The sequence below is a fragment of the Desmodus rotundus genome, chromosome 6 (genome assembly GCF_022682495.2).
Source record: "Desmodus rotundus isolate HL8 chromosome 6, HLdesRot8A.1, whole genome shotgun sequence".
Lineage (NCBI taxonomy): Eukaryota > Metazoa > Chordata > Mammalia > Chiroptera > Phyllostomidae > Desmodus > Desmodus rotundus.
In genome coordinates, this window is record NC_071392.1 from 155,298,009 (window position 1) to 155,324,933 (window position 26,925).

The 26,925-nt window shown below is 50.7% G+C and overlaps 1 non-coding gene across 1 annotated transcript; it reads left to right on the top strand.

Annotated features, from left to right (window-relative positions):
• The first annotated feature begins 8,245 nt into the window (after positions 1-8,245).
• LOC112319773 (U2 spliceosomal RNA) lies at positions 8,246-8,435 on the top strand. The gene has a single exon (XR_002976374.2). It is a non-coding gene; the product is annotated as a U2 spliceosomal RNA (small nuclear RNA).
• Positions 8,436-26,925: the final 18,490 nt, after the last annotated feature.

Here is a 26,925-nt window from a genome sequence, read left to right on the forward strand (position 1 = left end):
TCTATTTCTCGAAAGCACCGCCTCTGGCCTGGCCCGGACCTCACGTTCCGGAGTACTCCTCCGAGTGGCCAGCCTCCAGGAACTGTGCCCTCCAGCCTGTTCCTTCTGCACCAATCACCTGGCTTTCTCCTCGACTTTTCTCGGATAGTGCCTGGCGGGGTTCCGTCTCTTTATGCTTGTGCCCCCACAGTTCGATTCTGGAGGCGAGGTGCCCATGTCCCCCTCCTTTAGATCTTCCTCCGCTCCCAGGAGAGCAGGCACACAGCAGGCGGTCACCAGGTATTTGCTGGGTGAGTGCCCGTGGTGGGGTTGGGTGGGCACTTGGGGCTGCTGGTGAACCTAGGCTGATTACAAACACTTCGCTGGTTTTGGGGGGAAATCAAGGGTATGTAACCCCAGGTCATACTTCAAAGAGTTGGTTTATTCTTTTTGTGTCTGAGGCCCAAGGCTCTAAAATATACCCACACTGCATTTCTTTTCCTCTTTTCTGTCTCTCACCGCCCAGCGTGGTTTCCGGATAAAAGTTCAGGCAGAGCAGACCAGGACTTGAAGCTTCCGAGCTTCCAGATGGTCATTTGCTTGGTGGACGCAGCTCGATTTTTGTTGTGCTTCAAACTGCATCTCGCTTGTGACCAAATGTCTTTCTGGGCCTTGCCTCCCAAGGGGCCGTCCCTCGGGTGCCTGAATGCGGACCGCTGAGTCGAGTGCCGGACAGTGGCGCCCTCAGGACCTGGAAACCAGCCTCCACCACGCACACGGATGCCCTCCCGGTCCTGCTGATATTTCTGCCGCGTGGCCTCGTGGCTGCAGGGGACGTTCAGGCACGAAGTCTCTGCCTTGAACTAGGGAGCCTTTCAGGGTTGACAAAAGCCAAGGCCTTCCTGGAATTTTCTTTGAAAGGCCTGCAACATAACCCAGCTTTACCTCTGCTGGGGTGGTTTGTAATTGACAGCCCCTCTGCTTTCTCTTTTAACCAAAACGCCACCCTTGTGGGTGGGCGAGGCTGAGCTAACGAGCCCAGGGAGCACATTGCAAATGACTTCAAAATGGCCAAAATTCCTTCTATTTTGTCAGGGCTTTTTTTTTATGAAAAAAAAAAAAATTGGGTGCAGGAAAATGTCTCCTCGGAGGAGTTATACTTAGGGTTGACCAAAAAAGCACACTTTGTTGATAAAATATGAACTGCCTGAGACATCTGTAAGACTCTAAAATCCTGGATGGCCCTTCTGAATTTGAAGCAGCAGGAAACGGTGATATTTTTAAAACAAGTATTTATAAAAGCAATTGGGTACTCTTGATGTGGAGTAAGGAGGAAAAGAAAACTGCTAAGGAAGCTATATTGGACTTGACATAAAAGCCAGGGATGTAATTTGGGAGTAGACCAAAGGCCGAGGAACCCGTACACGCAGTACCTGGGGGCCTTCCCGTCCGAGGAGCTGGAGGTGGGAGCCGAAGGCGGCGCCTCCCCAGCGCCCGGAGGGAGCTGGCGTGGCCAGGCCTGCGGGTAGCGCCCAGGTACGGCAGCTAATTTCTGAAACCCCAGCTTAAAACTCCGAGGCCTTCTAAAACTGATTACATGCAAACAGGACAGAAAACACATGTTTCTGAGAACATTTTGGTTAAAATTAAAAAATGTGGCAGAGACCGTGCCAATAATTTACTTGAGAATATCTGAACCAGATGCTGCTAGCCCGTAATTCTGAGTAATTTGCCAAAATTATGTATTTACTCTAATCCCAGAGATGAAGTTAAAATATGCGTGGCTTTTGTTATTTGTGATGCAAAAAAAAAAAAAAGAAAACCCCCCAAAACCCCAATGTGACTTCAGCTAATACTGGATGGAGGACGAGAAGTGGGAAGGCTGTCTGCTTAAACCCAAATGGAGTTCAGCAAGAGATGTCAGGAGCAGATCCTTCAAACGCGCAATGCTGATGGAGACCAGAGAGACACGTTCCGTTAGGATGTTAGTTCATGAAATGACAACCTGGCTCTAAGACAATGTTTCTGTTGGTGGCACCATCCTAATTCCCAAGTGGCTCCCAGTCATGGGCACATTGTCTTGTTTGTGTGATGCCTAACATCTGGATGCAAATGAAAAAAAAATGCAGCCAGCTGCCTGCATTTCTGTCGTCTGTGACTGAGGAGGGGGCTAGCTGGTCCGTAGACAACATTTTTTGGGGGGAGGCCTCTTGTTTAGACATTCAGCATCTATGTGGACAGAGGCAGTTCAGTGTAGTGGGTAAGTATGCAGGCTCTGAAGTCACATTGTCTGAGTTCAGATGCTGGATTTTGCCACATACTATCCATGGGGTAGTTACTTGAGTTCTCTGTGCTTAGTTTTCTCATCTGTAAAAGGGTGTAATAACACAATCCACCTTGTAGGATTAACTCACCTTGTGAGTTAATACAAGTCCCTAGTGCAATAGATGAGCACAGTAAGTGGCCCTAGTAAATGGGACCCATCTTCCTTCTTCATAGTGTTTGAGACTCAGAAGTGGGTGGTCCTGGCATTTCTGCCTTTTGTCCTTTTGACAAATGAGAAGTGTAACTTGAGGGGGAGATATATTTTTTGACTGTGGTAAAATACACGAAACATACAATTTACCGTGTTAGCCATTTGTAAGTGCTCACTTCAGTGGCATTAAGTCCATTTGCATGACGCGTCCATCACCACCGTCTGTCTGCAGATGGTCATTGCACTTTGTTACAGAAATAATCTCTAGAGTCCATGGCTGGCGGTCCACCCCTCAGTCTGGCTCTCATCCCCTCTCTCACCTAAACTCTCCCGGTGGCCATGTGGCTCTCTCATCCAGATGTGGCTCTAGATCCCTCCCAAAACACATGCCTGATCTCTGCTAGCCCTCTGGGGCCTGTCCACAGTCTCTCCCACCCCGTGTACCAATCCTGTGGGGTAAAGCCTGGCCTCACTAGCGTGGCACTTGAACTTCATGCCTGGTGGCCCAGAACTTGGCCCAGAGGCCTGAAGAAGTACTGGGGAGTCTTGGAATACGTGCTGCCTGAGGGATAAGGGGTTCAGCAATCATGCTTATTTTAGAGATGAGAAGTGGTGTCAGCTTTGGCCTGGAGTAGCACCCCACTTATGACTGGGTGCACTTTGGGGTCTGTCTTATCGAACGGAATGTGAGGGGCACCGGGAGCCTGGCAGCGTGCTCTGCCTCCAGACCCCTGCTCGGGATAGGTCCTGGCATGTGAAATGGTGCCACCAGTGAGTCTGGCCCAAGCAGACCTGGGTTCTAGTCCTGCCTGTGCCCCTTCTGCCTGGTGGGACCTGACCCTTGTCCCTCATCTCTGAAACAAGGAGGTTGGGCCTCGACAGTCTCAGGGGTGGGTGAAGTCTGGGAGGGTAAGGGGTGCTGGCTTCCTTAGAAGGGGGGACAGACATGCCTAGGGGGAGACAGAGGGGCCTCCTTACTCACCACTTGGCTTGGGGAGCTGGCTGGCTTCTGGCTCCTGCTCTCGTTCAGCAAATGTGCAGCCGAGGGCCTGGGGCAGAGCTGACACTAATTAGGTGTCTGTGGAGTGGAGGAACGTTCTGGTCCTCAGCCACACTTTTGACAGTCAGTCACTTGTGCACACGGCTCTCTCTCCCTCACTCTAAGGACCGGCCCCACCCGTCTCCCTCTGCATTAATAGCTCTCTGAGGCCCGTTCTGACTCTGCAGTTTCCCTCCGTGGGGCCCCGACACTTTTCTTCTGGATGCTTTAAAAAGTAACCTGAAGGCTCAGTCTGCACCATGCCTGCCATTTCTCTCCATTTCTTACACTTGCTCCCCTTGCTTTGGAAATAACCCCAGAACTCTCTGGCTTTACAGCTGGGATAGGGACCTTGGCCTGGGGAGGGGGGATGGGGAGGACTCGTGACTTCAGATTACCAAAGTCTGTGGAGAGGCTGCTGTCTCTGGTGCCTCTCCTGGGGCCCCATTTTCTGGGCGCTTCTTGCTGTGATGTTCAGGGGGAGTCTGCCCTGCAGAAGGCTTTGCTGGTCGCCTTGACTGAAGGCGAGGCTGCAGGCGGCTTTGTTTCAGGACCCGCAGTATGCTTGGGGGTTCACGGGAGTATTAGGGTCAGGCAAGGAGGATGCGTGCTTGCTAAGAGGGTTCCGCCAGGTCTTGCTTTTCTGCTGTTTGCCTGGCTCCAAGAAAACCTCCCAACGTGGGATGGACACCTTCCTGTGGGGTCAAGCACAGTACCATATGAGGGGCAGACTTGAACGTGTGGCCGTGCCACAGCTGGAACGGCCCTGTGCAGGAGAGCGTGGGTTAAGTTGTTCAGCCCATCCAGAAGGAAGGGTTGGTGACCAGGCCACGCCGGCCGCCTGGGCCTCTGCTTGACAGCACTGGTCACTTCTCCCCTGTGCACCGGCAGGGAGGGTGGAATAAGCAAGCTTTTCTCTTCTTTCAAATCTGAGGAATGCACGAACAGTGAGTGTCTGACCAGAAAGGAGGGCCACCAGCTGTGCCTCCGGCAGTCCCACCCACCTGCCCCGGCCACAGCCCTGCTCGCTGTCAGTTTGTCAACAACTCAGACTGAGCCGCTCTGTCTGCGGGGCTCTGTGGGCGCACTGGGAGACAGAGCCGGAGACGTGGGCAGCTGCCCTGAGGCGGGGTGGAGGCCTGGCTCTGAGGTGGCTGTTAATTTCCAACGGGGAGCTAGGCCAGGTTGGTGGGGAACACCAGTGCTTCGGGGCCGGTCCGTGCAGCCGGGCTCCTCACGGGCGAGGCCGCTCACGGTGCCCATGCGCACACACACACGGACACGCACACTCCTGCCCCCGGGCACACACTCGCGGGCACAAGTGCAGCTCTGCTGTGCAGCAGGCAAACATAAAGGTCAAACACCACCACACCCTGTTTATAGAAACGACCAAGCGAGCAGACATCAAGGAAATAGATGCCAACAGGAAACCTCAGGCTCTTCTCTCTACTCTCTCACTATTAGCATCATCTTTTCCTTCCCTGTGTCTCTCTCTGCTCTAAGGCGAGAGGCTGCTTCTTTCTCTCACTCTTATTTCGGCTCTGAACGCTGCCCTGGGTCTCTTCTGCTTTTCTTTTGTTAAGTTTATTGCGGTGACATCAGTTAGCAAAATTGTGTAGGTTTCAGGTGTACACTCCTGCATCATCTGTACCCTGTATGGTGTGCGCGCTGCCGAAAGGCTCCTTCCGTCGCCATGTGTTTGATCCCCTTCACCCTTCCCTCCTCCTCCCCCCTCCCCCGGACCCCCTGAGTCTTACTGTTGGCCGGGAGCAGAACGAGAGCTCCCCCTCGCCTTCTCAGGCCTCGGTGTCCTCTCATGGCCTCGGGAGTCAGGCTGCTTGGGCTCAGAGTTTCAACTCTGACACTTCTTGGCTGTGTGACTTGGGATAATCACCTAACTCTTTGTGCCTCGGTTTCTGTGTCTGTAAAATGGAGATAAAAATAGCACTGAGCCCAGGGCCTGGCGCAGAGTGAATATCTGATCAATACTAATGGTTACTAGTTTCCTCCTGGCCCTGGCTTATCTGGAGAGACTGGGCTGTCTTGGGCTTTGTCCTCTTGCACTCAACAACCTGAGTGTTTGTGGTTTGCGGGGACAGACCTTTTCCACTGAGCGGGAGCTGAGCAAGGGGAGGCCCAGAACTCACGATTCTTTCCTCTGGTCCACAGGCTTCCGTCTACCTGCCCGCCTGTCTTCACCCTTTTGAGCTACACTTGGGATTATTCCTAATTTGCCTCCCAGGGTTCCTTAGCAACCCTTGCTAATATAGGATTAGGTACAAAAATACTTTTGGTTAGAATTCTGAACATCTTAATTTATTAAAAGCCATCACTTTAAACATAATTCCTTCGATTTCCCCCTTATGTCAAAAGCAATGCAAATTTATTTAAAAATATTTAGAACACTCAGATAAATTTAAGCCCTCAGAGGCTAATGGTTGCAGAAATTAAAAAGGAAACTTGAATTTCAGTTTATATACATTTCCTGCATGGAAGTAGGATAGAGCGATGAATAAAATACTTTCTATCATAAAAATTGTCTTACAAGAAAGTTCTGCAAGAAAAAGCCAATAAGATTTCAAGGAAGAAAAAGGAAAAATGTTAACTTTTCTGACTTACAGAGAAGAGTTTGTTCATGTATTTTTAAAAATAGCTGATGGTGGGGATCACATTACCACGGCTTTCAGATTCCATGGGAAACATTTAAAAGAGTGATGTGACAGTTTTATATGTATCTAAGTATATATACACACACACACACATATATAATGTCAGTATTTACAGTGCGGTGGGAATTGCATCTTTTGTACTATTTAAACTTATGGTAAAAATTTTGGATGTCAACTGAAAATGGGCAAGCACCTCCCTAGTGCACTGGAATTCCTTTAGGGGTGATCTGAGGGGTCACTGGAGCCGGCGCCCTAGAGCTCCTCATGGAGGTGATTAAAACATGTTTGTACTCGAGGAGGGACTTGGCTGAACTTTGCAAACTGTTAGGAAGGGTACAATGAAAGTGACCGCACATACTTAAAAGGAGAAAGTTCTAACCCACAGGATTCTCTGACAGGCGGCCTGGCTGTGCCCCTCTCGACAGATACGAGCACCCTGGGGTCCCTGTGCTCCGTTTTTCCCAGCATCCAGTTCTTCCACCCTCGACACCAACCAGGTGTCCTACACTTCAGTTCACTTCTGACATTGCCTGGAGTTAGTGCAGACGCCACAGAGGAGGGCTTAGTCTCACATGACAGCCCCAACTGGAGAGACCAGTCATGGATGGGGTCCCCAAGTTACCTATGTTCTGCCTGGCCAACTACAAGTTTGGGGGTTTCCATGACCCCACCCTTCTCAGGTTTGATAATTCATTGGAATGAATCACGGAACTTAGGAAATGCTGTGCTTATAATTCCGGTTCCATTTATTACAGAGGCTACGGCTCAGAACCAGCCAGATGGCAGAGAAGCATAGGTCATGGCTGGGGGCAGGGCGGAGCTTCCATGTCCCCTCTGGGTGCCACCCTCCCGGCACGCCCGTGTGTGCACCAGCCTGAAAACTGCCCCAGCCTCGTGTTTCAGAGTTTCTATCAAAATAGGTGTGGTTCATGAAATCACTGGCCATCGATGGCTGAGCTCCATCTCTGGCCCCTCTCCCCTCTCCAGAGGTCAGGAATGTACAGGTTGGGGCGGGGGATTCCTCTGGCATCCAGCTCCCATCCTGAACCCACCTAGGGCTTGCCAAGGGTCATCTCATTAGCATAAACTCAGGTATGGTCAGAAGGGGCTCGTGATGGATGATGACATTCCCGTCACTCAGAAAATCTCAAGGGTTTTAGGAGCTCTGCGCCAGCAACGCAGGACAAAGACCAAACATCTATATTTCATGATGCCCCACGGAGATTCTAAGAAACCATTCATTGTTCTCCATCTGGGAAGCCGGAGGGCTGGCTTCAGGGAGCAGGGGCAGATGTGTCTACAGCTTTGTCAGGTCTCGGAGGGGCAGCACTTGGGAAGGGAACCTGGGGCTCTCGGCGGAGATTTCAGTTGCTTGTGCGACCCACCAGCCCACCAACTTCACAGAATGCTAGGTGCTAGGCTAGAAGCCTGGAGCTGGAGGGTGGAGGGGAGGCAGGAAGTCCAGAATTGAATTAAACACAGTTCCTGCCCCTTCGGAGCCAGCAGTTCATGATGAGATACACAAACTCTTGGTCTCTCCAAGCTTTTCCTGGAGGGAGCCCCTCTTCTCCCCTCCCCCCTTCCCCCTGGCTTCCCTCTGTCTCTTTTAGAATAGTGTCTCACTGACAGAATGTGCCTCTGGTGGAAGGGGACCTTGTCATCCATGCTAGCAGCAGTTGGGAGTAGGGTCCCCAGTGTGGCAGCTGCTCCTCCTCTTCACTGTGCACCCCACCCCCTGCCCCCATGATTCCCACCTCCCCCCACCTAAGCTCCAGCTGACTTAGTCTCTTGATTTCTCATTAGCAGGAACGAGTCCATTTTTAGGAGTGATGAATGGATGGAAAAATGTCGCCAATCACCCATGTCAGATGTCGCCAAAGTTTAATTAAGACCAGACAGTTTCAGCTCAGACACTGCGGAGTGATGTGGGAGGACTACTTGGTCACCGAGTATGGACTCAGGGTCTCAGGCAAGCTCTGTCTCGGCTCCGTGTGAGGAGGCCGCTCTACAACGGAGGGGGGCTAGATGCAAACGATGCAGTTTCTGCCTCATGGAAGTTATAGTTAAAGATTTAAAAAATCTATTGCTTCTCGGCCTTTTGGCTAAGGTTAAGTGTAGTATCTGTACCGATCAGTTTAATATCTGATACATCCTCTGTCTGAGGACTTTATTTTAAATGGATTTTTGGAGCTGGGAGATGGACTAGGAGCTTGCTCCATCCACTCTGCACATCAACCCAGTATTGCAGTACTTCCGGGAATGTGCACACACACACACAGGAATTAAAAATCTCTGCATGAAAAGAAATCAAGTAAGACACGAAAATTGTATTCTCTCTCCTGGCCCCATCACCTATTCAGACACCTACATACCTGTGTCTGTATCTCACAGCATCCTCTCCTTACACTCGTGTATCTGTATCATCTCTCTCTCAATATGTAAAGGATTTTGGATTCTGTATCTGGCTGTTCAGGCCTTGCCTCCTCTCTGTTAACAGTGGCTGTGGGTCTGTCAGCTAGGTTCAGGAAGTGGGGTAGGCTAGGGTTTTGGGGGAGATTTTGATGGGGAGTTAGTCAAGGCTGGGCATGAGGAGGGAGGCTGCTGGGTTAGGATCGCTGGGAGCGGAGAAGGAGAGCTATGGGGAAAGAGGGTTGAGTGCTGGTTTGGATTGTGATTTGGCTCCCCTTCGATGTTCTAGAAGAGATCCTGGCAAAGACTGGAATTACTCTGAATTATCTGTGATCTTATTAGGATGCACTTCCTAATAAGGAATTACTAGGATGCACTTCCTAAACTGTGGCATCAGAGGAACACTGGACTATGGGGTGCCTGGTTTGCATTTGGGTTATATGCATTTTTTAATTAAATGAGTTAATGCCTGTAGTGGTGTAAATGATAAAATGCTAAGCGTTTGTTATTGCTAAGGCTACAATACAAACAATAACTCCCAGTTTAAACTGAGGCCAACTAGGCTATTTGAAAATATCTTCAAGCTAAATTGTCAAATTAATCATGTATTATTTTTTTATAATTGTTTTTAAAAAAGATTTTGCCTATTTTTTTTTAGAGAGAAAGGAGGGAAAAAGAGAGGGAGAGAAAATTGACGTGCAAGAGAAACATTGAACCTTGGCCTCCTGCACGCCCCCAACCGGGGACCTGGCCCACAACCCAGGCATGTGTCCTGACCAGGAATTGAACCGGTGACCTTTCGGTTTGTGGGATGATGCCTAATCCACTGAGCCACACTGGTCAGGGCCAGTCATGCTATTCTTCTGCTTAAGACTTTTCAGTGGTCTTTCCTTGCCCTGGAAGTGAAATCCCAGTTGCTGACTGTGGCTTCAGGATAAGCCCCTGCCCACCGCTCCCAGGCTGTTTCAGGCCAGTGCACTCACTGTGCTCTGGCCATTGGCCTTCTGTTTCTGGAGTACCGAGCACTCAGCTGTCCCCAGGGCCCTGCACAGACTGTCAGTGATGCCCTTCCCCCTCTCCGCAGTTCCCCCTGCCTTCTACGTGGTGGGCTCCCCTCAGCCTTCAAGTTCTGGCTAATCTCTCACCTCCTCAGAGGCCTTCTCTGAGCTAAAGTAAGCTACCCCATTATCACTTCTCACAGTGTAGTGGTTTGAATGGTGGTCCCCAAAAGGTATGTCCTGAAACCTGGAAGTGTGACCGTATTTTGAAAAAGGGTCTTTGCTGGTTCTGGTTAAACTCTCCAAATGAGATCCTCCTGGGTTATCTGGTTGGACCCTAAATCCAGTGACAAATGTCCATATAAGAAACAGAGCAGAAACACATGGGGAGAAAGCCACCTGAAAGCGGACGCAGCCACAAGCCCAGGAACACCTGGAGCCACGGAAGTTGGGAGGGACAAGGAAGGGTTTTCCCCTAGAGCCTCAGGGGAAGCGAGGCTCCGCCCACTCCTTAATTTTGAACATTCAGCCTCCAGAACTGTGAGAGAATAAATGTCTATTGTTTAAGCCACCTGATTCGTTATAGCAGCTGCTGGAAACTCATACACACAACATCCTGTCTTTTCTCTTCCTATCAGTTACAATGACTTACTTTCCTATCACGGAGTGGGTGGCCTGTTTATTCCTGACTCCTGACCCTCCTCAACACTGCACAGACGGCCAGGTTCGGGACCTCTCTGTTCTCCACTGTACCCACAGTGCTCTGCACAGTGTCCGACACAGCCGATTCTGAATAGATAGTGAACGGATCTAAACGAATGGCGCATTTCCTTATTTAGAATCACTGATGGAAGCACCGCTGCTGGAGAGCCTCTGGCTCGATGTGGGGCAAAGCATGCTTCTCAGGTAGGTGCCTGACGTCACCTGAAGATATCAGGTGATAGAGCTGCTGCTCTTTCTCAGGGGTGCAGCCATCCCCTCTGAAGTGGAGCCTATGCTATTCGTGTTTCTTGCAAATCCTTTCTTTATGGAAAGGGAGATATTTAGCTTCCCACAGGTCCTTGTCCGAAAGACCCCCGACACCGATGTGAGCTGGGGCATCTGGCTTGGAGGGGACATGCACCAGGCCGGGCCCAGCAGGTCTCAGTGCCAAAGAAAACACATTCTTTGAAGAGAAGGGTAATTGCCGAAGGCCTTGTCCCATGTCAGGGTGGAGGAGACGGACCATTTGAACTGGTTTAGTACTCACGATAATGTATGGTTCAGGACTCAATGAAAGGGTATAATTCTATTGAGGGATTCCACTGAGCTCATAACCCACGGAGCGCGGCTTGTCAGCAGAATGCAGAGATTGGGTTACCGCGGGGCTCGTCCCAGGCCCGCTCAGGGCTGTCCATCACTCCGGGAAGGGGTCATCACAGGGCTCCTCGGACTGCATACCTGGAAAAGTCAGTGCCTGAATACTGTAGTTAAACTGTGTGTGTTTGTGGTCCCCATATATGCCAAGGGTCACAGTGGAACAAACGGTTTTGCTTCATGGCATTAATGATATTTATGTAGCAAACAATCTATCTCTAAGGATGCCATAAATAAGCAAGTGGGTGAAACCGCCTTTACCTTTACTCAGGAATCCTGGCAGCAGATGGAGAAAGTGGCATGGTGAGAGACAATAGGGAGGAGTGCAGACCGGTCAACTGGAAAGCGAATGTCTTGCTTAAACCTGGTGTTTGCCAAACAAAAGCTGTCTGCAGGCCAGTGTGAGATTTTGATTTACATGCTTATCTTTCCACTAGATAACTGGTTCAAAACCCGCAGCCCTTGGGTCAGATCTGGCCCACCACCTGTTGTAAATAAAGTTTTATTAGAGCACAGTCATACGCGTTTGTTTATGTTCTTTCTGCTGCTGCTTTGGAGTCACAGAGGCAGAGTAGTTGTGCAAGAACAAACGTCCTTTCAAGCCTGAACTATTTATCATCTCGTCTTTTACAGAACAAGTTTGCGAACTTTTGCATTGGACCGCGAGCATCTAGAGGGCAACTCGGCGCTCATTTTAAACTTAGTAATTATTTACTTTGAGGAGGAGATTTTATATTGTCCATGGTAGGTACTGTGGGTTGTTTACCCAGTGGCCATTCCCCTTCTTTCTTTTCTTTTAATCCTCATCCAAGGATATGCTTATTGATTTTAGAGAGAGAGGAGGGGAGAAATAGGGAGAGAGGGAGAGAAACATCAATGTGAGAGAGATATCTATCAGTTGCCTCCTATATGCTGCTTGACTGGGGGTTGAACCTACAACCTCTCAGTGTATGGGATGGTTCTCCAACCAACCAAGGTACCCGGCTGGGGCTCCTCTTCTTTCTTGCTGATAGGGGCAGCCATGGGCTTCAGAGGGAAGAGATGGGCTCCTTCCTTGATGGTACGTTTTGATCAGATCAAACCATCCTTGGCTCTCCCTCGCTCCTGCTAGTCCTGTGTCTGAGGCACAGGTGTGATGGGGTTATGGCCAGTCAGGGGTAGGGGTGTGCATGCTTCCCAATGGTGGAAGGCTTCTGGGGGTTCTGAGAAGGGGAGGTGGTGGGATGGGCTCCTACTCTTACAAAGAGACCCGAGGAGTGCTGTACTTGCTTCTTTTGCCTCTGGACACTGTTGTGGAAGGACATGGTGCAGCAGCTACTGCATCCTGGGGCAAGCCCAGGGCCAACGTCAGAATGGGGGATCTCAGGGGGAAAGGAAAAGCCTGGGTTGTAATCACAGGGTGAAAACCGAGGTGGCCAACCCGGGAGCCTACTTCTTTTGGTTTTGATGCTTATTCACTTATGATTCCTTATTGCTTATTCACTTTTGGTTGGGTTGGTTAAGAAGCTTGTACCCTAAAACAATGACAAAACTTAATGTTGTTGCATCTGCCTACTCTTTCTTTGGGGGTTTCCAACTTTCATGCTTGTCTACTACGAAGGTCTTCACAGACTTTATGAAAATGTTCTTTGATATTGTTTTATTTTTACATTTAGACCGTTACTCTTTTAGGAATTGTTTTATATGGTGGGAGGCAAAGCTTTAATTTTGTTTTTCTTGGAGAAAATAGATGGAGAAATAATTTTTTTTGAGTGCATGATAGTGAATAAAATCCAATGTAGTTACAGGATTTTCATAAAGATAAATGTTATTTTCTACACTGGAAACTAAAGACAAGATCATTTTTTTTGTAGGTACCTTTTAAGGAAATGGTTAACCTAACTGATTTTTTAGGTGTGATGCAAGTAGAGTGCTTTCTAATTCCCAAGAAGGAACTTAAAGTAACAGAAATTACCAATTTTAAGACAAACTGTATCATGTAAAGGAAATACTAGTCTGTTAAATACATCTGGTCTGGTCCGTCCCTGGGAAAGATGCTGGGTTATTCCCTGGTGTTGATCAGGAATGTTGAACGAAGGGAGAGTAAACATTTATCATCTTGCACTGACTTGAAGGAAAGCAGTTTGACTTTGAACCACAGAATCTGCTGCCAATAGGCGCTGACATTGCTTGTTGAATCTAAAGCAGACATGCAAACAAAAAACTCTTGACTCAAGCATTATTCATTAAAAGATATCATCAATAGATCACTTACTAGGAGAAGATATTTGCAATAAACACAACACAGGAGTAACATTAAGGAGATAAAAAGAACACCTACGAATCAGTAAGAAAAGAAAGTAGAAAAATGGGCAAAGCCATGAACAGATATTACTCAGCAGAGACAGGCCCATCTGTGAGTTCTGGCTCATCTCAGAAGGGTTGGGGCCATTCAGGCCAGGCGAGGCCTCCATGAGATTACTCTTCCCCCCAGTTATTTGGGAAAAACATACCACACACTTAAACAAATTTAATTTATAGTTGCAGCTGTGCACTAACTCTTGGCACATGCAAAGTGAGAGTCAAATGTTGATTTTTTTGGTGTTAGTTTTTTAAAAAATGAAATCATGAGACCAGTACTAGATATACCCAGAGGTCTTATCATAAAGAGAAATGATGTTGACAAAAATGTTTGAGGACGCCTCATTCTGATGTCTAGCTCATTCTTTTTTGGAAACTCTCACTGAAGCACCGTCCCTGCCAACTGTTCCTTTTCTGCGATAAGCTGGTGGACTGGGGCCAGGCCCTCTTTGCCAGCGGCCCTGCATGCGATTTGAGCAGCTCTCTCCCATCACTGTCCTGGAATGCGTGGCTTCGTGCATCTTCGGTGACAGTCAGTGTCACTCTGCAGTCCGTTTCCAGTGAAGTGACAGTGCTCTGGAAGCATCTGTGCGGCTCCCCTGGGGGACTGACAGAGAACGTGGTGTAGAGGCAGTGAGGTTCAGGGCCCTGCCTGTTGTTCTGGCCTCTGCCTCCGCTGCCTTTGACCCCTCTGGGCCCCTCTAATGAGGGCCTTTGGGTTAAATCAGGCCCATCTGGAAAATCCAGCATAATCTTCCCAGCTCCAGGCCCTTACGCACACCTGCAAATCCCTTTTGCCGTGTAATGTGACACCATCACGGGTTTTGGGGATCAGGACGTGGACATCTTTGGGGGCATCACCTCATGAAGCCGTCATCGTCACCCACCGTCGAGGACTCAGGAAGACACTGTCTCTAATGGATCAGCTGAAAATGGAAACCAGCAAGGGGATGTTGTGAAGAGCACTGCTCTCGTTTCGGACTTTGAATTTCAGTTCTAGGACTTTAACAGAGAGCTCTGAGGCTCTGCGCACACACCCAATGACTGGGAGAATGAAGACATTAGCCACGCGGTTCAGGCGCTGGGTTGGCCTCCTATTTCCAGACAGATGCCTCTCCCTGCGGACAGCCTGTGTACACATTTCGGGCACCTCTGCAGCGGGGTCTCAAGGATGGTGAGGTTCTCAGGTACAGACCTACATCCTGTCATTCAAGCGCGGGCACATTCAGCCAGCAGGTATTGAGCTAAAATCTGTGTTGGGTGTGGTGCTGGGGGGAGGCTGGTGAGGGCAGATGGGTGGGGAAGTTCCTGGCAGGAGCCAGAAGCCCCAGGAGAGGCCAGAATGACTAACCCCAGTTTTGGAGATTCAGGTGATGTTTGAGTCAAGTCCTTAAAGAGAGCAGGCCTCATCTGGGCCAAAAATAGCCTGGGGGAAAGCCAAGGGCACGGTGCGTGTTGGTGGGGAGAACTCTTGGCTGTCCTCTCACCAGGCCCACTCGACAGTGAACTCCCTGGAGCCATGGTGTTCAGAAAATGTGGGTCAGATCTTCTAGTACTTTCTCATCCAGGGGTGGGAGCATGGGCGGCAAAGGAAGCAAGTTTACGTCAGGGGCAGGGACTTCATCGAACGTGGTGCCAAAAGGCATGGGGCAACTACCACCAGGCCTTCTCCGTGTGCTTGCAGGGCAGGAGCAGCCCCAGGGGCCCAGAGCGGTATCAGGCTGGGACTTGGGTGCTGGGACTGTGAGGGGAAGAGGTGCCATTTCAGGTCAGAGTTGCTGTTTTCACAGAATGTGCCAATGCAGTCACAGCACAGGAGTGGAGGTCTTGTCCCCAAAGGGGAGGCACCTCTCACTGAGGCAGATCAGGGACACGTCCACAGCACACCAGAGTACCTGAGGGAAAATACATCCCTCTCATACTGTGCACAATGGATGTGTCTTTTGAATGAGATGACGAGGCTAACACCCTTTAATGATACGAAGGCTGGTGAATATATGGCAATGTGCTTGCCTTGCCAGTAATCATGGAAGTAAAGAGCAGTGATTTATCATGGTATGGTTAGGCTGAATTCTTGAGTTTGTGCAGGCTCTGCTGAGATGTGTGCTGCTTTCTTTCCTGTTGCACTTGAACCTGCGGGTTATAGGCTGATGTTGTGGCAGCCATCTTGCCACCATGAGGAGAGAGCTTGCTTGAGGATAGAGCCACGCCAGAGGAAGGAGAGAGATGGCCAGAGACCAGGGCCTGACAGTGCCACTGGAGCTCCTGGATCCAGCTCTACTTGAGGCTGGAGTCCCCTGGGCTTTTCAGTCATGTGAGCAAAGCTTTGTCAGGTTTTCTATCTCTGGGAAGAGTCCAGCACTAGTCCTTGCCTAGTCCCTACACCTAGTGAGGGAGAAAAGGCTTGTGATTTATCAGTCGCTGAGTGTTTACTACACACTGTGCTAGGCACTTTGCGTAGTATTTCATTTAATCCTCACAGCAAGCCTGTGGGGTAGTGAACCCTTAGCATCATTTTACAGACAAGGAAACTGAGGCACAGTTAAAAACCTTGTCCAAGGTCACAGAGTCAAGCTTGGACCTAGGCAGTCTGGCCCCAGAGCCTGTACTGTTTTCTTTTCTTTTTAATCCTCACCAGAGGATTTTATTATTTGTTTTAGAGAGAGAGGAAGGGAGAGAGAGCGCAAGAGTGCCAAACATCGACGTGGGAGAGAAACATCATCATTTGGTCGCCTCCTGGACGCGCTCTGACTGGGGATCGACCCACAACCATCTGGTGCACAGAATCAGCTGTGCCACCCGGCCGGGGCCAGAGCCTGTACTCTTAACCACTGCCTTGGGAACCCTTGGGTGCAAATCATGAAGGTTTGGGGCTTCCTGTGACATTGGTCAAGGCTGGCTGGGTGGCAGGTCCATGCATGTGAGGAGCCCTTGTGAGGTCTTGGACGTTCAGTCTGTGAGGAGAACCCACAAGATGTTCCCAAATCCATTGTCTTCCCACTTTTAGAAGATGATGCTGATTTTCCATTATGCAGTACAATGACAGGGGATTAATCTGGTAATTAAATGTTTGTTGCTGGGAATGAAAAAATTGTCCTCCATCACTAGGAGGTTTTGAAGTTGGAGAAGCAAGACGCCTGCTTGTTTGCTGTGGCATTCCCTTCCTCTCTGTCACTTCGCATGATACATGCTGACGGGGTTTCCCCACTTGTCCCTTCTGGGAAGACGGTGTGTACTGTGCCCGACGAGAGGGGAAGAAAATTAGGTCGCTGCCTCACACGTCTTCCTCAAACCACCCGGCACGTGCTGCAGGAGGCAGAGAGGCACTTTTCGATGAGAAAACCGGTGCTTTTTTCCTACTCCAGCCCAACTTTTCTCCAGGACTGCTGTTTCTGCAAAAGTCTGCAGAGAGCATTCTGAAAGGGCGCCAAATATGTGTCTTAGTCTGTATGAAGTGCTCAACCTGGAGCCTTCTGTTCAGCTGTAACATCATTGTATTTTACAAAGTCCTGAAATCATTAACCCCTGAAGTGTTGACTCTCTGCAGCTCATCTTCCTCAAGCCATTAGGAGACTTTTTGGCCAGGTGCCCAGATACCCGACCTCTCCCACCTGGGGACATCTCCCAGGTGCCCAGGGTTCACACCGCATACCACTACAGAGCCTGGGCAGTCAGACTTGTAAAAGTCTTGGAAGTGGCCATTTTTCTTTAAAAAAACTCATATATGTTCATATTTACTCCATACTGTATTTCAAAAAGGATATAAGGTACCTTAAAATGTACAAACAAATATAAGTTTTTACACAATGCAAAGAAAACTAAGGGATGAAAAGTAAAACAGAAGCAGAGACAGGTTATGTTACTTGATATTTATGCCTAGAGCTCTTTAACCCTGCTACACTTCATGTTCATTATCCCAGCTGATTCTTGACACAGTCCTACTAAGTGGAAAGGCTAGGTGTAATAAACCCAATTTGACAGATGAGGAAACTGTGGTAGGAAGAGCTTAAATGGTCTTTCCAAGTAAAGATAGGCTGGGACCAGATCTCAACTTCGTAATTTCTGGCCCAGCACAGTTTCTAATGCCCAGGACACCGGAGTGGGAGAGTCCCAAGGAAAGTGGGGATGGCCATGCAATGCTTTTTTTGGCCTGTCTTGGGGTTCAAGTCCCTCTGCAGCCTGCTGGCTCTGCAGCATCGCTGCCAGAGCAGATACGTCCTCCATTCCTCCACCCCTCCCCCACCAAGCCTCACTGAGCCCTGATTCTTGAAAAGCATACACATTCTATGCGTTTATCATGAAAATCGCCCAATCTGGTTTAATTAGCCCTCAAGGGTTAATTCTTGGCTAAGTAAGGACCAGCTGAGTGTATACATTTAGGATTAGACAGGTATGTTAAAGCAAATCATGAACCAAAAGTTGTAATTATAGGGAATGATATTTTGGTCTCAATAAAATAAAGATCCCCCTCATAATAGGCTTCTCTACACCCAGAGTGGGCTGGGTGCATGAGGGGAGGCCCACGGGGTAGTAGTCTTCCCATCTCTGCAGCAGCTCCCATGCGGGTTCCGTGGCCCCGGCCCCCCCACCCCCCATCAGGGAGGGCCTGGGCAGGGGCTCTTTGGCCTCCACTAGTTGGATTAGATGCCTCTCACTGTTTCGAATTCCTTCAGATATGTAGGGGGACTATTTAATTTGTTTTGCATTTTCTTACAAACTTTTTACTACGTGTAAACATAACATAAGTCAATGTTGGGTTAAAAACCAGTTAGGTCCATTTACACAATAGAACACCGCTCGGCCGCAAAAAGGGAGGAAATCCCACCCGTTGCGTGGATGGACCCCACGGTTAGCAGGCCAAGCGAAATACGCCAGCCAGAGACATGCAAGCACCACACGACCTCCGTCGTACGTGGGATCTAGTGAACAGAACAAAGCAACAGAAACGAAAACCAGTTACGCTCTTTACATTCCGGAACATACTGTACTTTCCCTCTTAGTAGTAGTATGTATCACGGAAACCGCATAGATGCCTATTGCAACACTCCCCAGCCCCTATTGCTGCCTCTCGCGATAGTAGCTGCCTCACGCGATAGTAGCTGCCTCACGGGATAGTGACCACTTCTCCTGCCTCGCGGGAAAACGGCCTATCGCGAGAGTAGCTCCATAGCGCCCAGCCGGGAGCTTGCCTCGGGCGGTTTTAGTTGCGATATTGCCCGGCCTCAGGCTTAGGTGTTTGTTATACTGTTGTCTGGCCCAGTAAGTTGCCTGTCGTGTTATTGTCTGGCTCTTTGGCTGCACGGTATGAGATTTAGGGGATCCTAAGGGAATATGTGTTTAATTTTTATATTTTATCTCGATTTTTTATGGTGTCATCCACAAACCACCAGTTCATTTCTTAAGATGGCAGCTTCTTTGCTTGTGTGTGGATGAGACTTTGCGAGAAGAGTCACTGGTTCACCTCGTTTCTGCCAAATTATATCCATGTGGCCTTCAAGTTGTTTTTTGGTTTGTTTGGGGAAATCACTGTCCTTTTGGAATAATTTATTATGCTTTTTTAGTACACAGAATCCTGGAATGTGTTTTTGACTCTTTTTGTACCCTAAAATAGTGTAGGATTTTCATCACTTCTGAAATTTAAAAAAATCACGTTACTTGAAGATCAATCATTAAAGTCATTTCAGAGTCACATGCAAGACTCATTCTCCAAATATTTTATTTGGAGGGACACTGAGTGAGCCTGTATGTATCAGCTTTTGAGTCAGAAAGATTGGGGTCAAATCCAAAGGCTTGATTTAGTAGCGTGGGACTTTGGAGTCCACGTCTCTGAGCCTCTTCTGTAAAATGAGGAAAATAACATCTCTGTGAAAGCAGTGGAGAATAACATGAGTATCCGAGACACCGGGGACGCTCATCAAATAGTAGCTGTTTTTATTATTACCGTCCTCGTGGCTTTCCCCCTACTGGTGTGATTCCCGTGGGAACTTAAATGCCAACTGTAGGCTTAAGCAGGGGTAGAGGTAAAGTGATTTTCATAAACAAAACCTTACGAAGGTATGGAGTCCAAAACAAAACAAGAGGATCTTGGAAGCATCATTTGCTGTGCGTTCAGAAAGATGCTCGTTTAGGCCGTGAACTTCCCTGATGCGTTTAAAACACGACTGCATTTTCCTGCCACTTTTGGGAATGCGTTTCAGACACACAGTGGGGTGTGTTCTTCAGGCCGTCGCCCTAGACCTAGAAGAGACTGGGATTCTCTTGCAAAGCAGATTTAATGTAGAGGCCAGGGCTCTGCTAGCTCATAAGCAGAGACAGCTGAGCAGGAGAGCTGGGGGAAAGAGGAGCGGCCTAAAGGGGTTGCAGCCAGGCACAGCAGGGGGACATCCCTGAAGGAGACCCCTAGGCAGGAAGGCACATGATGCGGGGCGAGAGAGGAGGAGAGAGGCCAGGGGACAGGGGCCATACGGTTGGATGGGAAAGGCCACACACAAATGGTTAAAATGTTGCTCACTTCTATGATATCATGAAAAAATGGCAGTGACCAGAGCTGCCTGGATTGGGAAAAAAGGGTGTAATTCCATCCTGGGGCTTCTGGTGACTTGAGCTTGTGGTTCTGTGGTTTATGATGTCACCAGAACCCCTGGCTGGAATTACAGCCTTTTAATTTACAAGTTGGTAAGTGGGGAGACTGAGGGTCCATCGGGCCTGCTCCAAATGTGGTGAGGACCCCACGTCGAGGGGGGTTGGCCCCTTCTGCTCTTGGAGGGTCGATGGTCTCTGGGAAGCCACTTTTCCTGTCTGTCCTGTTTCTTCTCTCCCCATCTCCCCATCCTTCCCTTCTCGTCTCCTCTAGTTGTACAGCTTGATTTTCCCATGATTTATTTGTTTTATAAAAACCCAAGTTAACCAGATCCCTCTGGTCCTCACCCTCATGAAGCTGACGGTTTAACCTTTTCATCTCAGGACCCACCCCAGAGAGGCCCGAGTGGGGCACTGCTGACGTCTGATGGTGGAGCCCTACCATGAACTGGGGCGCTCCTGTCTGTCCTTTGTTCTTCCCTCTAACCTCCCACCCCCTCGTCCAGGGCGAGGGCAGGAAGTGGTGGAGTTCGTGGTGGAGTTCATGGTGGAGCTGGCCCAGGGTGCAGTCTCCTCAAACGTGGTGGCAGAGTCGTCCTCAGTGCTTTTGGTGGTCTCAGCTCCTCAGCCTCCATTTATTCTTCAACCGTTAACACTGGTTTTCTGAATATTTATTAGGTGTCAGGGGGCCCTGGGTCAGATCTGGGGTTATAAAGGAGAGGACGAGGGCTAGGACGGCTGTCCTTATGAAGGCCCTGCCTGCCTGTTTGACATGGCCATGCAGGGTTGCAGAGGTCTCAAAGGTAGAATGTCTCACCCTTTTCTCCAAATTCGCTCTACCTCACGTGGTCCCATTCCAGCTTCTGCCACTGTCAAGCCAGAGATCTCAGAGTGTCCTGCTCCATTGCCGCTTTTCCCTCACCCTCAGCATCTAGGCTGTCAGCTTGTCTTGGACACGTGGTTCCTCCAGAATGGAGCCATTCAGGCCACTTTTCCCATCTTACTGACATCATTTCACCCCACCAGCCCTTAACGACGGCAACAGCATCTCAATCGTGCCTCTTCTTCATTGTCCTCTCTAATCCAAGGGCTCTCAAAGTGGGGTCCTGGATGACTAGCCGCAGCATCAGCTGGGAATTTGCCTGCCGAGCATACTCATGGACCTCTCCCAGAGCCTCTGAGGGTGGGGCCCCGCAGTCTTGATTTACAAGCACCTCAGGTGATTCTGATGCAGGTTTATAGCTCAGAACACCTTCAATCCATTCTTCAACAAGGGAGGGTACTCGGCACTCCCTATGCGTTCTCTTACTTACTCCCATTTTCCAGACGATGGAACTGAGGCCTGATCTTAGAAGGTAAATCCTTACTGCACTTAGAATAAAACTCTTCCACAGCCCTGTACCACCTGGCTGGCCTCCCTCCCAGCTTCCCCTGGAAGGATGCTTTTTCTTGGACTCACTTGCTTCTAGACATTCTCATCTTCTGGTTCCATGAATACACAATTCCCTTCCCAGCCCCAGGGCCTTTGCACACCCTGTTCCCTCAGCCTGGAGTGCTCACTCTCCCCTAATTTTATGTGGACAGCAACTTCGTCTCATCTTTCAGGCTCAGCAGCAATGTCACCTCCTCAGAAAGACCTCCGTTGACTGTCTTGAAATAGGTTTTCCTGGTATTCTCCATTTCAGTTTGTTACACATCTCTACACAGCACACAACATTAGCAGTAGCTTTTTAATTCATTCTTTTTCCTGTTTCTTCCACTAGGAAGTAAGCTTTTTGGGGACAGGGGCAGTGTCTGTTTACCCCCATCGCCTGAGTACCTGGCATAGTGTGGAAATAGGGCGTGGGGTGAATGAATGAATGAACGAACACACATAATCTAGCTTATTTTGTGCTACCAACAAAGTCCTTACTTGTCCTTCAGGTCTTGTCTCAAACATCACCATCTCTGGGGAGCCTTCCCTCTTGGTCCCAAGATGGCTCAGTCAGTTCTCCCTACTCTGCTGCTGGCACCATCTGGATTCTCAGTTCCTTGGGAGGCAGTGGGGGGGCTGGTGGTTGGCAGCAGGAGTGTGGGCTTGGAGGCACCGGGACCTGGGTCACTTCCCGGCTGCTCCTCACTTTGCCTCGCAAAGTTCCCTTGCGTTTTGGATGGACAGTGCCTGTGAGGGTCAGAGATGATGTGCACAGACCCTTCGGAAGTGGTGGCTGTCACTGCTGTGGGGCCAGTCATTCGTGTGACCCTCCTCTCCTGCAGGGCTGGCCTGCCTTGCCCCCCGTGCTGGCTGAGAGTGGAAGCATAGTGAGTCCTCTGCGCGCCCCTCCCCCTGCACGTCCCGGGCATGGTTTGGGGGGCCGGGCGCCTGGAGAAGGCCAGCTGTGTCTGTGGGTGAACCTGGCGTGTGAGTCACAGGGACAGGGAACACAGTTGGATTGAAAAGCAAGCTGGACCTATGTACCAAAGCCCCTCCGATGGCCACTGGGAACAGGAGCAAAGAAAATCAGGCTCACAGCTGGTGCCGAGGATCCCCTGCGCTGGGAAATGCCACTGAGCTGTTGTGCAGCAGTGCTTGGAAAGGCCCAGCAGGCCTCTCTTCTCCTGGAAACCGCTCCCTTCCCACGCTTGCCCACAGTTGCATGGGTGGCCAGGAATGCAGGGGACAGCGGGTTCCTGGGAAGCGCGTCAGGCCTTTGCCCAGCCCTCGCTTGGTGATGGCTGGTCTGCTTTTCTCTCCCCTGGCCTTGCAGTAGGTGCTGATGCCTGCCAGTCAGTGCCCCAGTGTCCCCTCCACGACAATCTCCCCTCTGCCTTGGAGCTTCCCGAATGGCCCTGCCCACTGCTGTCCTGCACCGGGGCTGGGGAGTGGGGTGGGGGGCAGATGACCGTCCCCTCAGTTCAGTGGCATCTGCCACCCTGTGCTGTGTGTCTCGGGGTGTTGTCAGGTCCTGGTCACTTCCTGAGCCCTCCTGGGCACAGCACGTGGCTGTGGGACTCCCCCCTAGGCTTTCCTGAGCAGATGTGGGTATTTTCCCCACGTGAGGCAATGGTCTCCCCTTTGTGATTTTTTGCTGTAGTACCTTTGCAGCTATTTACCTGATCTCACATTTTCCCTGGAACTTACTGTTTAACATCAACAAATGTATTTATGTGCAATCTACCACTAATCGGAAACAGAAGACTGGTGTCGACTGCCGTGAAATGACAGTAATCATACAAGGAAGGCAAAGTCAGTTTATGCCTCTCAGCTGTCTGCCTGCCACAGACGTGAACTTGCGGCTTGCTCGCTCTTTCTTCAGAGGGAGAAGGGCAAGTTTTAGAGATGTGGGAAAGTCGTGTGAGGACCAAACTGACTTTTCCGTTGACATAATCAGAGAGGGAGTTGAGAACAGGTTAGTTCCTTGAGTTAAGGGTATTCATGGCTGTCTGGGGACCACCTGTGCCGTCATCGGGGGTAACGGCCACCACTTACAGAGTGGAGGCACTGTGCATTTCTCACAGATGAACTCACTTTCTTCACAGCCACCCTCTGATGTTATGGGACAATTACCCCCATTTCCCAGAGGGAGAGATAGAGGCCGCAGGAGTCAGCTGGCCCACGTCCACACAGCACAGGAGTCGTGGAGGCAGGATTAGGGCCGGCTCTCTGGTTCCGACGCCTTGATCTCAGATGCTACTCTCTCTAGTGTCATGTAGGCGCCCCTGGCCCCAGCCCTCTGGGACCAGCTGGTTCTGTGAAGGGTCGCAGGTAGTGCGGCCAGGCTGTCTGTTCCTTGGGCAGGGTGGGTCTGGCATGGCAGAGGGGAAGGCTGTTGACAGTGCTGCTCCCTCTTGGGGCCAGAGCTGTGGCCAGCACTGTGCATGTGGCACGTTCTCTTCGTCCAGTGTCTACTGTGGACGGGGCTCTGCCCTGGGCACTGGGGAAACAGAGGCAGATGCGCCCAGGCCTTACTCATGCGTGGCTCAGCGTCGGGTGGGGGAGAGGGACTTGCAGATGGGTTCAGAGCCACACGGTGGAGTTCCAGTACAGAGCTGTGCATGGTGGGCTGGGGAGGCTGTGGGCATCTCGCTCGGGTTGGGAGGTGGAGGCAGGTGGGGTTTGGAGAACGCCTCTTTAAGGGAGGAAGGGATGTCCGGAGTCCAGGGAAAGCCAGAGAAGAGGCCCAGGGTGACCAGCAGGGAATGGGCACAGCGGCATGCTTCTGCTCTCCCTGGGAGGCAGTAGGCAGGTCTGGTTCCCCTCCCGCCATCTCTTGGAGGGCCTCGGCGGCACCGCAGAGAACTGGCACCAACCCCCCTTTGACCTTGCTCTTCGCAGGACGCAGATTTGGGAGGCATGCATGGTGACCACCAGCAAAGCATCAGCTCGACTGAGGAAGATGGGGGCTCTGGTCGTCAACCCTTCCTGGAGAACCCAAGAGCACTGCCGTCTGTTACATTTCCACCTGGGACTCGGGTGGGCAGGCCAGCCCTGAGCAGTGACCCTGGGGTGAGTTTGTTTGCTTTAAGCCCCACACCGGCGGTCGGGGCGGATTTCGAGTGAGTGAGGACGGTGTGTTCTATGTGTAAAGAAGCATTGCTCGCTGCTGCTACCATTGTGCCCGAAACAGCTCTCTCCAGAGTAAACTCGCGCTTTGCCGATGACCTGAGACCCACTGGGGCCACCTTGGAATTGGGGTGTCCTTGGCATGCTGTGGTGGCCCCTGGTCAGGTGCTGACAAGCACCTTAGGGTGGGAGCTGCCATATTTGTGCTTGGAGCTCCACAGCTAGGGAGCTGAAGGGTTGCGATGGGGGCAGGCTGTGAACACTCGGGGGGCTGCAGTGCCCCCCGGACTATTGGAAGGGCGTGTGGGCGCAGTGGAGAAATGGTGGTGGGCGGCCCAGGGCGGAGGGCAGGAGTCCCATTCTGACCAGCTAGCTGGAGCAGCTTCGGGTGTATCTCCCCGGAAAATGGCAACTGGTTGAGAGTCTGCTCCGGAAACAGGCTGGTGGGGCACCTCAGCACCACACACGAACTGGAGGTCAATGGCTTAGCCTTTCCAGATAAGAGCGACCTTTTTTGAAAAATGTGGTTAGGCCACTTGGGAGGCTTTAGGCCACTGTGAGGTCTCAAGTCCAGCGATTTTCTGGGAAAGGTACATAGGGATTGGCTGAGATTGTTTTGCTCAGCGGAGGGGGCTGGGGTCTTCAGCTGCAGGTTAGAGAGACATTCTGGGACCATGTCAGCAGGACATGGAGCGTGCCCACCGGGTCAAAGCAAAGCCGGGTGCCTGAGTCACACACAGGGGGGCCGGACGTGCCAGGGACATGGGTAGCTGAGCTGAAAGGCCGTCTCTCATGGCTTTACTGACAAACACAGAAACTCGGAACAGGTTCTGGCCTGTGTTGCTAAACTCCAGCTTCCCAGTTGCTGTGAGAGAGAGGGCCTGACTGGTCTGGTTTGGTTCTAGTGCCCTTTCCTCGGGCGAGAGGGCACAGGGCACCTGGACTGACCGTACGCAGCGTGCCGGGGCTGGTGTGGGAGGGAGGAGGTGAAGAATAACTCCCTCAGAGAAGAGTGTGTTGTCACCCCCAAGGGGGGCATCGGTGCTGCACGGGCTAAGAGGACAGATCTCACTTTGTCAAAGGCGATGAGTAAAAAGGAGGTGATTTGAGCTGTCACCATGTCTGGTTTTGAGGTCGCATAAGAAGCATGACCATGGCTATGGGTCTTCTCAACCTGATCCCATGGACCGTTTGCCCGATGTTGCAGTAAGCTGGGGTGGAGACAGTATTTCCACATGAGGCTCATGGCCCGGCCACAGGGCAGGACCCTGGCCCCTCCAGCCATTTGCCCAGCCCACCGACATCCCGTGTTGAGTGACGCTGGACTGACAGCAGTGACGGTGTTGGGGGCTGCCTCTGCAGTTTGGGGGTCGTCACTATGGTTCTTCTGTCAGGGTTCTTTGCGGACGTCCGTGGACTAGCAGGGCAAAGGAAGAGGAGGAATATGAGGGGCTTGTGCTGCGCCCCTTATGCTCTTGGTGCACTTCATGCCCCCGCCCTACTGGGTCCGGTGAGCAAGTCGCCGTGGCCAATGCCCACTGAGTACTGTTCCACCGTGCGCTGACTGTGGAGCAGCTTCGAGCAGTGCTTTCCAAAGTATTTTTTGTGGGCTCTGGGCCCCGAGATTGGACTGTGTTGCACGTTACATAGTCTGTCGGGTAGCGGTGATGCACGTTAGCATATTGAAGGAGCTCGTAAGTCCCGCACTAAAGACACCTGCTTAGTTTTGTCTAATTTGGCATTTCCCAACCATTTTTGACCACATACCAGTTCCAAAATAATACTTGTTACGCTCTGGCTGGTGTGGCTCAGTGGACTGAGCACCAGCCTGTGAACTAAAAGCTCGCCAGTTCAATTTCCAGTGAGGGCACATGGCCTGGGTTGTGGGCCAGGTGTAGTTGGGGGTGTGCGAGAGGCAGCCAATCGGCACATCTCGCACATCAGTGTTTCTCTGCCTGTCTTTCTCCCTCCCTTCCTCTGCCCCCCAAAAGAAATAAATAAAATCTTTAAATTAGCACCTGTTAGGCATACCACCTCTGGCTTGGAGGAATGTTCACGGTGCCCTCTCACCTCCATCGTTCAGGAGCACTGCTCACCTCTTGGCATTTACAGACTTCTGCAGGGGGACAGAGGCCATGTTTGCTGATATTTGATAATTCTGAAGTTAACCTGGGGCCTCACTGCAGACTTCCACATTGCTCCAGATTTTCTGTGACAAAGTTCGTTTACCCTGCTACCAATGTTTGTTACTTGCTCTTGGACAGAGTGTTCTGTGAGGCACAGTGGGAAGCAGAGACAAGAGCAGGGGACTTTCAGAGCCTCTGGGCTCCCAGGGGAATAGTGCAGAAGCAAATCTCTAAGAAGAGGTGGGGCGAATAACAGTAAACGGATGTCCTGTGCCAGCCTGGGGTGGACTCGCCCTTTACATGCCCGCCGTCTAAGGACTTGCAGATGCGGTCCTTGGTGCCTGAAGCTCACGGCACCTCTGCTCTCTAGGCACTAGTCCCCTTCTTACTGGTGAGGGAACTGACACTCAG